This window comes from Alligator sinensis, unplaced genomic scaffold (assembly GCF_000455745.1).
Source record: "Alligator sinensis unplaced genomic scaffold, ASM45574v1 scaffold247_1, whole genome shotgun sequence".
Lineage (NCBI taxonomy): Eukaryota > Metazoa > Chordata > Crocodylia > Alligatoridae > Alligator > Alligator sinensis.
This window is the reverse complement of record NW_005842002.1, coordinates 2973398-2986508: the sequence shown is the minus strand read 5'-3', so window position 1 is coordinate 2986508 and position 13111 is coordinate 2973398. Positions and strand designations below refer to the sequence as shown.

The following is a 13111-nucleotide window of genomic DNA, read 5'->3' as shown; positions in this document are numbered from 1 at the left end:
GGCTCCAGCACATCCCCACCTTCTTCAAGATGCTGAAGATGACAAAGGATGATGATCCCGAAGCTTATATAGAAGCTTTTGAAAGGATGGTTGTACAGGTGGGCCTTGATCTATATGCTGGGCCAGCCAACTCGGTGCACCTGTAATGGGCAAACCCCAGGTGGCCTACAGAGCGTTGCCATAAGACAAAACTTGTGATTTATGCAGAAGTCAAGGCAGTGATTTTGTACCATCTTGACATCATTCTAGAATACTAGTGATGCCTATTTTGAGCTAAGAAGCCCTGTGAGGATCAACAACACTGGATCTTGATCCCACTGCTCCGAGACTTGATAAGCAAGTGGTTGTGGCCAGCAGTGCACGACTGGGATGGTCCAGTCGACCAGGTTCTGCTGGAGCAGTTTCTAGCAGACCTAGAAGAAGGGAACCAATGCTGGGTGTGGCATCATATGCTGCAAAACTGTGAGGAGGCACTTCATCCCATTGAGGCTTTTGCAGTCTCTGAAGGGGAGTATGGTACAGAATAAACAACCCCTGCTGCAAGATAGGGAAAAAACAACCCCTGGGGCACGGAACAGCGGGAGCAGTGATAGCTAGAAAAAGTGGTCCCTATGTAAAGACAGCATGAGAGAAGTGATGTGTTTTCAATGTGGTAAGATTGGACACATGTCCAAGGATTGCTGGAGTAATACAGGGGACTGGTTGAGGCCAGAGGTAATACCATGACTGCTTCGAGACAAGCCCCAGCCCATAGACAACACAGAAGCCATGAATTACAGCTACAGAAGAATGGATGTAAATGTGAATTGGTGTCACTCCATTGTAATGGCCTGGGTTAGGGGTCAACATATCTGGGCTGCACTGGATACAAGTTGCTCACAGTCCCTGATTAGAGCTGATATAGTTCTGCAAGAACATCTCAAGGGATCCACCCCCTTTAGGCTGACATGTGTCCATGGGGAAGCGGCACACTGTGAAAGGAAACTCATGCCCATAAGAGTAATGGAGGTTAGGGGTGAATTGAGAATGGGGATTGCTCCTAAACATGCATGTGAAGTAGTGTTAGGATGTGATTGGCCTCCCATCTATCAAGTTATTAACCAAGTCAGAAAAGCGGAGATGGAGTGCCAATGACTGTGGAGTGAAGATGGGTGGCTTGGGGAGGTTGAATCAGACCAGGAGGGGGATTATAGGGAAGATGAACCCATTAGATTAACAGATGTAGCAAGTGCAGCCCAGTTCCAGGAAGCTCAAGAGGAGGATGATGAGATATGACACATCTGGGGAGATGAGATCCCAATGGCTGGAACCCCTCTGGAGCTAGCAAGGTAAGCATACCATTATGAGTTGAGGCACAACTTGTTATATCAACTAATAGCATAGTGGGAGGTAGGAATTGAGAGGGTCCAGCTGGTAGTCCTGAAGGCATTTTGACAGGTAGTGTGGCATATTGCACACACCACTCCTATTGGGAGTCACCTCAGCCATGATAAGATCATTGCAAGGATTACCCAGTGGTTCTTCTGGTCAAACTTATATGATCAAGTCGCCCAGATGTGTTCAGCCTGCCCAGAATGTCAGAAGGCTAGGGAGGTGAGGCCCCGTGCAAGCCCCTTTGCAACCTATGCCTATTATTAATATACCTTTCTCCTGTGTGGCATTAGATGCAGTGGGAACCTTGCCCTAGAGTAGGGCAGGTAACCAGTATGAGTTACTATTTAAAGATTACACCACATGCTACCCTGATGCCACGCCACTCCGCTCAGTGACGGCCCCTTGCATCACCGAGGAACTAGTCCCAGTTGATTATGAGGTATTTAGACCTGGCCATAAGAGAGAGAAACAAATCTTTCATGTCTTTCATATCAACCTGCTCTGAGAATGAAGTTTCACAGTGTTAATGCTTATATGGGTGTTTAAACACTGGGACTATTTGGCAGGAATGTCCCCGGTGATTTTATAAATGGTACTCTCACCTATAAAATATATTATTTCTGGAAAAGCAAAAGACTCAGGTGTTTCATCACCTATTTAGCTAAATGGACTATTGCTTTGCTTATCTGGAATATTAGCACCAAAGCTGTATCACAGGCACCTGTAGCACCATATGCCTTACTAACTGAGGGCAGTGAACATGAGTGTCCCCTTCCTGTTGGTAATCAAGATCCTATCAAAGTTGTATTTAAGGAAGGAGTTCCATACAGTAATCAAGTATTATGTGACTTTAACAAAGTGTGGTTCGTTGATGGAAATTGTTCCTATTTTGAAGGATGTTCACAGATGGGATATGCCGCTGTATGAATTGGAACAATGGGTGATGTCACTGAGACTGTGAAAGGGCAGTGTCTTCCACATTCTGTTCAAGCAGCAGAAATCATCAGCTTCACAGTAGCCCTGGTAAATACACCTAAAGATGAGTAGTGTATAATTTATAGTGATTCTGATTGGGTTTTATGTTTGTTGTTAGAGTTGTTGCCTGTATGGAAACAGAGGAAGTTACACAGTTCCAGTGGGAAACCAATTGGGTATGTCAAATTGCTGCAATATGTATTACCTTGGTCAAGGTTGGGAGAATCCAGTCATGCTGAGTAAGGTGAAGGCACACCAAAGGAAAGCAACAGCTGATGGGGTCCTCAACAGTAAAGTTGACCTAGCAGCAAAGGAGGGGGCCAGGGTGGGGCCTTTGTGGGGAATGCCAGATATGGTACAGCTTTTACAGCTATCCTGTATCCAAGATTACAACACCCATGTTTGATGTTGCCAATTTGGTTGGCCTGAAGCTCAGGATTTAGGCCTATCCAAACCGGTCCAAATTGGAAAGATCGGAGATTAGTGTGTGTGGTAGGATCCGACAAGTCTCATCCTGTTCAGAAGGGGTGAGGAGCCTCCTGATGGGTTATTCCTAGCCAGTTGAGGGTGGACTGTGTCCCGGGGTACAACTATGGGGGAACTAGAAACTGTCCCCACAGGAGGACCCAGGACAGGGGCTGCACACTCTGGGAGAAAAGACCCTGAAATCGGAGGTTACTTACCTGCTACAGGACTCCAGATGCAGGAAAGTGATGAGAGAAGCCCATGCGGTTCATCAGCCATGCATATCTACAGCTGGATCTGGTGGCTGACACCAGGAGTGATCACCAGCCAGCCGTGATAAAGGTGAAGACCAGCAGAGAAGCGCGGAGAGTGGGAGAGGCAGCGGAGGCTGTGGAGGTTCTCCACGCTGGCAGCAAGCAGTGCCGGCATGTAAAGGAAGGTCCCACTTGGGGAGAAACATCTCAGGAGGCAATGGCCACAGTACACCCTCACGCCGGTCACAGGCAGCACCAGCGTTTAGGGGAAGATCTCGTTCCAGGGAGAGCAACAGAAGCACCGGAGACGACAGAGGCTCTCCACACTGGGCTCCCACAGCTCTGGGGCGCAGGAGAGAGGCTGACCTGGGGAGGAACGGAGGACGCTGTCAAGGGAGGCAGAGAGTAGAGTAGTGTTGGGGGGCACAGTCAGGCACAGGCTCTAGGGCGGAGAGAGAGCAGGAGCTGTTTAGCCTGATCTCTCCTTTCCTATCCACCCTCTTTCTTTAAGTTTTTTCTCTTTTGTTTCCTCTTGCCTGTGTGTAGTTCTTTTGTTGTTTCTTATGTTTTTGTCTTTTTCTGCTATTTAGTTGTTAAGCCCACATCGAGGGGGTCTGACTGACACCCTAACACAGGGGATGCTTACGAGACTCGACAAGTAGCCGACACACAATGGGAGAAGTAACCAAGAGGGGTGAACCCCAGCAGACCCATAGCCTGCTAGGAAAAACAAGGATAATAACTGATACCAGTGAGGATGCAAAGAGCAAAGATCATCAAAACTGGAGGGCCAGCTGTATCAAGATCAGGTGGCCCATTGGAGACTGGCATTAGGAAGGGGTGTAGGGGAGGTAGAGCCCCATGAATATCTGTCGGTAGGAGCAACCAACCCCGAGGGACCTTCCACAGGAGACCCCACTACTGAAGATACACTCAAAGTCATGGCAGGTGAGTTCAGGGGTCTCCTCTGAGGTGATCAAGGTCCCTTTCAATGGTCACATGAAGCCTCACCGTGCCCACCACCAGGCGCCCGTGCCAAGGCAGCGCGTGAGCGAATATTCGAAGCAAGGTGGTCACAGACTGTATTGCTTTAATATATCACCAAGGACATCTTGGCATTAATAAAACTTTAGAGATTGGAACTTCTTGGTTGGTGGCCTTCAGCCAGGAGTGATGTAACCAATTTTGTCAACAACTGTTTGCTATCTGTGACAAATAATCCAGACAGAGTGACACAGAAGGGATTGCTTAAACACCAGCGCATTGAGGATCCATGGTCTCATTGACAAATAGATTATATTGATCCTCTGCCTAGGACTAAAAAAGGAAACTGTTACTGCCTTCTGGTAGTAGATTGCTTTACATTCTGCAATCTATTGTACAATCTATTACAATGAGGTTAGAGCTTTCCCTACAAGGAACTGTACTGCTTTGACTACCACAAATATTAATCAAGCATGTATTTTTATGATGGGGCATGCCAAAGTATATTGACAGTAACCAAGGCCCATACTTCATAGGACAAGTGATGCAGGAAGTGTGTAGTGCTTTTAATATAAAGCAGCAATTACATATCCTGGGAAGGCCCTAAAGCTCTGGTCTCATTGAAAGAACAAACCAGACTGTAAAAACCATCCTGAAGAAGGTGGCAAATAATTTGGGAAATTATTGGGATGAACAATTACCAATCATTTTGATAGCTCTAAGGGGAACCCTGGCAAGCCATGGATTTACACCAGATTTGGCCATGATGGGGAGAAATATGCAGTCACTGGAACACTGGTAGACAGACAGGGATGCATCCAGCAAATAGCAGCCCAAGGTCCTCACTGAGCTGTGGTTAAATAAGTTAATGGAAAACCATCAAGAGAGTGCAAATCCAAGTAGCACTCATGCTGGGGATAAACAAGATCAGAATGAACAAATACTTTGTCCGGCAAAAGGTACTTATAGAATGGGACATGAGGGATTGAGTCCTGTACAGGTCTTTCTCCAAGAAAAGGCATGCCTTCTTAACAATGTGGCTGAGGCCACTGTATATAATTGACGAAGTGATCCCCACTACCTATGCTTTGGAGCTATGGAAAAATAAATGCAAGATTAAGAAGTGGTTTCATTGCAGTTAACTCAAAGGATGGAAAGGAAATTGGGATGTTCAAAATGTAATGAAGAACTAGAATAATTACGATACAGGTCATTGTTGTTTTCTGTTTTCTTTTTCAGATGAGGGAGGGACTGAGTGTCGTATGGATCACCCTAATGATGACCACTCCAACCTGTCTACAACAAGGAGGAGGATGACGATGGCTACCAGTGGCTTGGGCTCCAACCAAGGAAATAGAGGTTGCAATGGGAAAGGAGGAGTTATCTGTTGTGATAACCATTAGCCAGACTTGCCATCAAAAGTAGTCACAGATTTTTGCCATGACTAGTTGGAGCATCTATCCTTGGGCAATGCTTCAGGCGCATGGGGCTAATGTTACTGAGAAAGGAGTGCCAATAGTGAATGAGCCTTGTAACACTAACGTGGAGGTGCAGTGTCAGCTAGAAACTGCTAAAGGGGTGGATGCCGTGAAAATAGATGTATAGGATCATTACAGACAGAACAACTGGATGGTAGCACACCAATGTCAAGCATAAAGGAAGTGTTCAATACAGTTTCAATTAACATCCTCCATATCAATTATTTGTTAGAATGAAAAGTTTGGCAAGCTCGCCGTTATGATTGTTTGGGGGGAGGGTGAGAATGCATAAGAATCAGACCAAAAGGAGATGGTGTGCACAGAATTAACTTGGTATTCTCCTTCCTGGATTTTCACAGGAAAAACTTTCCAGTTCTACATTCATTTGAACATTCCATTGGATAAGTTGTCATAGATTCATAGTACAGTAACACTAGAGGCTGCCTTGCCTGTGGATTACACATTCAGTAGGATAAAGCACTTACCAGGCTTATTGTCGGAACAGTGGTTGTCACGTTACAAGTCTTGGGGAAACTGTACATATGTTAAAGGTGAAGGATTTTATGAATTTATGGAAATTAGTATGATTCGAACTTAACCGGGTGGTGGTTGATTAACACTGGTCAATTTTGAAAAGTGTTTAGTTTTACAACAATAACCACACCCATTGTAAGACTCTCAGGTCTAATCCATGTCAAGTTAGATCAGTCATGTTACCTGGTAGCCGAACTAGTGAAAATACTATGGAGAACAGAATTGAGTCTGGACCATGTGAATGTGGGATTGATAAATGAAAAATATTACCAATTTGTGAAGCCACTTAAGGTGGGGTGGCATGGCTGGGAACAAGCCATAAAGAAAGTACAACACCAATATAGTCTCAGGAAAAGAGATGTTTCCGGTGCAGTAGGTGTGGGAACCGCACTTGTCAACTCAGTGGGCATAGAAGTCCTGGCTAATAAATTAGCAAGTGTGTCTCATGAAAACAAAAAGTTACAAACACCCATAACTTCTGCATTGTCTAAACTTGCACGAAAAAAATGGTTCACTGGAAAGGTGTTACCAAAAATGGAGAGAATTAAATGAAATTGACCACTTGTTATTATTAAAATCTATTGCCTCATTGCAAAATATCACCTCTGTCTCAATGACGTGTATTCAGGCACAGTTCTGGATACAGGGTATAATGATGGGAATACTGAGGTAAGGATATTCAGGTGAAATTCCCCTGGAAATTGGCCAGATATTATCAGAACAAGCCAGAGAAATGGAGTTGCAATTAAAAGATTGGTGGAAACTCATTCATTTTGAATATGATTCCACTGATCAAGTGATTTTTGCAGGAATATTTACAATAATATCTGCTGCTGAGGTGACAATCATACATCCCATCATTATATGGTTAGTAAGGGAAGAAGCATTAACCATTCCATAATACACCAAGTGTCAGAGAACTGTATCTATGTTAATACTTTATGTTCTGAAGTTATTGTTAATGAATGGTTTATATTTCCTGTTTTGTGGCACAATCATACCTTTGTGTCTGCAATGTTATTAAGACTTCAGGATGTGACTCCAAAGTTAGTTTGTCACAGATCATGATTCTAAACATGAAAAGGAATCTTACAATTTTTCAGAACTTTGACGTGGTGCATTTAGGCATGAATTTGGATATTGTTCAAAAGCTGTTACAACATCCAGATCTTGCAGTACTGTTACAGAAAAATGAAGATGCAGCACATAAATTAGTCCTAGAAATCTCTCTTGGCAAGGAGAAAATTAAGATCTTTAACAATGTGGATAAATTTGGTAGGCACACAGGGTGGGAGTAATTTTTCGGGTGTTCTCCTATGGCCAGTGGTGAATGCGATGCTACACCCAGTGATTGCTGTGTTGATTTGCAAAATTGTAACAGTATGCTACATATATGGTGTGTATTTACTAGACTATATATATGGGTGCAGAAGTTGATTGGAGAATGAAGTGTTGTTAGTGTGCTATGTGAATCACTGGAGTTTTCTTTATATTGTTACTTTGTAATAATGCCCAGTTCAGGATGGTATCCAAGGCCAATATTGCACTGCTGTGAACTGTGAAGAGGCTCACGGTGCCTCTTCAGAGAAAAAGGAAGATCCATACCTGGATTTACCAGCGGGTGCAGTCATGACACTGGGGAGAGATTTCCTGGTGTGTCCAGACCTCTGTTTATCACGGTGCCAAGTGACCCGGATTGGATCTTCCCCGGGAAGCCATAGCTACTTCTGGCCAGAGAGAGAGAGTGGTGAGAGGCGAGAACTAGGGCAGGATGGAGGCTCTCAACAGAAGTTGATGATACTGAACCCTGGGAATGGGGTTCAAGACTTAGTCCAGGTCAATGAGCTCAGAGGTGCTCTGACAGAGCAGCATTCTGCCAAGCATGGCAGCATCAAGGGTTAAAGCCCTGGGAGCTGAGGGGGGAGGAGAGACCTGAATAGGCGTGGAAGTTTCTTTTCTTTTGTGATTATTCTGCCATGGGGATTCTGAGACTGTTTAACCCCCAGAAGGGCATTAACATTAATCAATTAGGGAAATTGACTGAGTCCCTAAAGGAGAAGGGCAGATCTAGGGAAAAGTGTGTCTTAAAGGGACCACACCTTTGGAGCTGTAAAAGTGAAAGCTCCTGTGTTTTTCCAGTTAGTTTCTTTGTTTTGATGAAGGGAGAGAATCCTCACTGTGACGGATCAAGCCAAGGCCTAAAGCCAAAGAAAAGAGAAAGATAAGAGCAAAACAAAAAGGACTGAGCATACAGGGACCCACCAGGCTCAAACCCAGTTAAAGGGGTTTTGTCAAGGTTACAAGTGCTAGTGGGAAATACCCACCGGTGTTTGACCTCTTTGGGACATACTCAGAACTGCTTTCCACCATGAAGGCAACTAGCTTAGCGTGACGACAGGCTGCCCGGTGATAAAAAGAACTGTGAAGAAGATTGAGCAAATATGATCCTGATAGTAACTGCTAATAAGATAAGGTTGGCATAAGGTTGGGGTGAAACAGTAGGCCCAATAGGAGTGAGCCTTGTGCCATAATGATAAGACTCAAACTATGAGATCATCTCCTGAAGAACATGTTCCATCAAGTCATCCCCTTGTAGGGGGAACTGAGGGGTAGGAGGGGAACTGTAGACCCCAGAATCTGGCCCTGTTGTTTATTACATTGTAGAATGTGTATACATGTACACAGGCAGGCAGAAGGCTGGGGCTAACAGGGCCTAGACTCCCCACGCTAATTTTGGAGGGGCTAAGGTAAGCTAATTCACAAACATTTGAAGTCTTGACACAAACTGTTACTAATGACGCATAATGAATGCCTATTCAAAATCACTAACCATGCAGCATGCAGCAACCTCTGCTACTGTGTGGGTCTCGGCTTTTGACATGATGATGCATGCTGCAGTTTGGTTGATAAATTCAGTACAGTGGCATGGTGCATTCTGTGCCTGAGGTGGTAAAATGGCAGCAGAGATAATGAGATTTTTTTTAAACCCAGACAGTCAAGTGCAAATTCAAATACAGATAATGAGGAAATTCAACCAATGTTGATTTTTATGGCATTGTTTGAAAAAATAATAACGCAGACATTGTGGAAATCGCTCATCAACATGAAAGAGAAAAAAACCCACAGAGGACATGCACATCGTTGATAAGAATGTAAGTGCCTCTGCTGCTGCTAGTGTTTTGATGGATTTGAAACTAGGGGACCTATCAGGTGGGCCTGTACAGGTGAAGTTGAGTAATTATCCCCAAAGTTCATTTGGCAAACAAAATCAATCATTCTCATCATCATTGTTCAGTTGGTATCCCTTTATTGAATACAGCGTGCCAACAGATGCTATATTTTGCTACCCCTGCAGAATTGTTTATAGTTCTTCTGAATACAAAGATAACATCTGACCCCAGCTCTCTTTCCTGCCCAGGCAGGGGGTCAGACTCGATGATCTGTTGAGGTCCCTTCTGACTCTATGAAATGCTTTTACAGAAAAGGGATTGTGAGATTGGAAAAAGATAAATGAAAAGCTGAACAGTCACTCCAATTGTAAGGTTCACTTGGATGTGTGAGTAAATGGAAAAAATTACCAGGCAGCAAGTAAATCGGGCTCAGTTGTATGTCACCTGTCAAACTCATGAGGAATGTGGGATTTTATTGACTGATTACTGATGAAGGGTGGTATTTTAAACAAGAGCAACTTCCGATCTGTGTGTGTTATGTAGAAAGGCAGAGCGGATCTAAAATTGTCTCAAAGAAGATATAGAGGAAGCTGGACTAAGTACTGTTCCAATAGTGGATCAAGCTTATGGTGGAGTGAGCATTATGTCTGAGGATGCAAACAGAGCCCAATAAAAAATTAGGAACAACCACCCAACAGCTATCTACACCGACTGTATGGCACATAAGCTTAATCTTGTTTTTGTGGATGCTTGTAAAGTAAACAGAACTGTGTTGTGATTTTTTTTTTTGTTGCATTTTAGAGTTACTGTATTGTTTTTTCTCCATGCCTGGGAACCATGCACTTTTTGGTGATGTACAGCATACCCTAGGTGTAAAATCTGTGGAGTTAACAAGTCTTAGTGATACATGTTGGGCGTGCAGGTGGAAAAATGTCAAAGCATGCAAGTCCAATTTTTAAAGGTTGTTATCCAATGTCTAACCAAGCTGTCTCGGGATGGAAGTAACTGGAATTTTGTTAAGGCAAATGGATTGCTGTACCAAGTGCAAAAAAAGCAGATTCTATCATCTGTCTCATTGTTTTTGAGAACTAATGTTATTAATTCATGTTGCTCACAAGGCAATGCAGTCTGAAAAGGCCTTACTGTACACAGTAGCAAGAATAGTTACTAGCACTGCCATGACTGAAAAATATGAAAAATGATCAAGCCTAGAACGGCATCTGGGGAGATGAGCTGTGATATGGGGAAAATGTAGGAATAATGCTTGAGGGGGACAAAGACAAACCTATTTGACATCTAAGGAAGGCTTTAAAACTGAGTGACTTTGTTGTGAACTCAAGCTGCGGTGCAAGAAAGCACCTTCCCTTGTAACCATAAAAATACAGGAAACCCTCGCTATTCACAGGTTCAGCATTCGCAGTTTCAAATATTCGCGAATGCCAAACCCGCATTTTAAATACACTTTATATACACTTACAGGAGCTCCTCAGGAGCTCTGCGCTTGCTGCTGCCAGGCTCCCGCCACCGCCACCGGAGCCATGCCCCCACCTCCAGCTGCCCCGGGCACTGCATGCCTTATTTGTGTATTTTGCCATGTGAATGGCGAGGGTTGCCTGTAATAAGCAAAAATGGTATGTGCTACTTTTTAACCAGTTGTCAGTGCTCTAACAGGGAAAATTAAAAGGAGGTTTTCTGAGGAATATTTAACGCTTGCCAGAAGTGTAGATGGCATTCTAGCCTGTGAACCTCAAGCAGTTGATAAGATACTGGAAATACATGGGAAAATTGTAAGAGTCAATTCAAGTTTAGCTAAATTGGAAATGCAGATTGCATGCATGGTATTGAATTGCCCAGACTGGTTGTGGGACTATAAAATTTAAGATCCACTGTGACAGCTGCACAGATGTTGTCTTCCTACTTCTCCCTTTCTTTCATTTTAATCCCCTCTAGTTTTGTTTTGTGCAGGGCTCCCTCTGCTGTTCTACTTTGCTTTTGGTGAGACTGGTATGCCTGTGTGGCCTGATTGCTACAACAGCAGTTTTCAACCGTTTTTCATTTGTGGACCCCCTAAATTTTTTTTTAAATGAAGGTGCAGACCCCTTTGGACATTTTGAATGGAGGTGCAGACTCCTCTGAATGGCAAGTATGGGTATTCACAAACTTTTGATTGATCATAGTCAACTTTCATGGACCCCTTAGATGTAGTCTGCGGAACCCCAGGGGTCCACGGATCACAGGTTGAAAACCACTGATCTACAACAAGTGGCAGTTGTTTAAGGCTGTGAGCCAGATTGAACCAGTCTGGGTCAGAGACAGGTGAGTGTTAGGATCCAGACACTGCCACCACTTTTCCCAGCAGCAGCAGCAGCAGCAGCGGGAAAGTTCCCCCCATTACCACTCCTCCCTGTGGTGGTACCGGGAGAGCCTGCTCTCAGTGCTTTTCTCCATGCCAACAGGGGGCAATGACTGCTGTTGAAGCCCCCTGTGGTTGAATGCCACTGAAGACCCATTGCCAGATTAAGGGTAGTAGGCTGTGAATCTCTGATCTACAATGCAGTTTTGAACCAAAACTAAAAGTGAAAATGCTGGGAAACAAGGGTTGGTCATTATTACAAGTCTTTAAAACAGAATCTCTTTATCTCTACTGTCCCACCAACATGAAACACTATTTACACTTACATTTAAAATACATTATAGCTTTAAAAAAATTAAGCTGCTATTTCTGATATTCTCTTTTGCTAACATAGCACGAACGCCTGAGGCATAGTCTGGAACTTGCACACCCCTCCTGCTCCTACCATAGCCCAGCATGACAGGGCCTGCCTCAGTACCACTCTACGTCATGGGAATGTTGTGCCAGATTTTCATATTCTTTGTATGTATCATAGTGGTTCTCAACCTTTTCACATTTAAGGCACTGCTTGTTATAGTTAAGGCATTCTCCCTTGGGAAATGCCAGCTTTTAGTCTTCTGTGCATCTTTGACTGGCACAGATACGCCCCTTGGAGCCCCATCATCTGGCTTCCAGTGCTGCCCCTGCTCTAGACCAGTGGTTCTCAACCTTTTTTTGTACCAGAACCCACTTGTAAACATTGCTGGCCAGTCCTGACCCACTGCCCCTCGCAGACCAGGCCCAAACACAGAGTGAGTGGGGAATGCGGGGCCCCAAGCAGCCTCGTGCAGGCTGGAACTCTGACAGCCTGCAAGGGAAACGCTATTTCCAACATTTTTCTTCTTTAAAGGAGAATCTGTTTTTAAAGTTTGTTTGCTCCCCTTTAACACATTCCTGCAAGCCACAGGTTGAGAAACGCTGCTCTACAGTTGGCTCCCAAGCTGCACGTGGCACGGGCTAGACCAGCTGTGCATGGGGGCCCAGGACATACCCACTCAGGCTGGGCTGTGACCTGCACAGCATGTAGCACCTGCCCCAGCTGGTCTAGGACGCTGGTTTTCAACCTTTTTTCGGTACTAAGACCCATTTGTAAACACCAGTGGCCAGTCCCAGCCCAGTGCCTCGGTGTGTGGAATTGGGGGGGGGGGGAGAGGGGGCTCCAACAGCCCCTCACAGGCTGGAACTCCGCCAACCTGCAAGGGAAAAGCCAGGTTTCTCGTGCTTTTCCTCATTAACGGAGAATCCATTTTTAAAGTCTGTGAGTCCACTTTTAGATTTGTTTGCAACCCTTTCATCTGTTCTTGCGACCTACGGGTGGTTGAGAAATGCAGGTCTAGGGCACACCACACGCCCACCCTACCTGCTCCAGACCTGGTGCTGGACCCACCCCCGATCCGCTGGGCCCACCCCCGGACCAGGGGAGGGGGCGGAGCCCGGGTGGCCGCCCCTGATCGGCGCGCGGGGACCCCCCGATGCGGCATTGGC

At 44.9% G+C, this 13111-nt stretch overlaps 1 protein-coding gene across 1 annotated transcript in view; it reads left to right on the top strand.

Moving 5' to 3' along the window:
* The first annotated feature begins 5392 nt into the window (after window positions 1-5392).
* Window positions 5393-13111, top strand: part of COMMD8 (COMM domain containing 8) — an 18545-nt gene continuing 10826 nt past the window's right edge. Inside the window, exon 1 of the mRNA XM_025201794.1 lies at window positions 5393-5411. The gene's annotated coding sequence lies outside the window, so the exon portion shown is untranslated. The remainder of the gene's footprint in view (window positions 5412-13111) is intronic.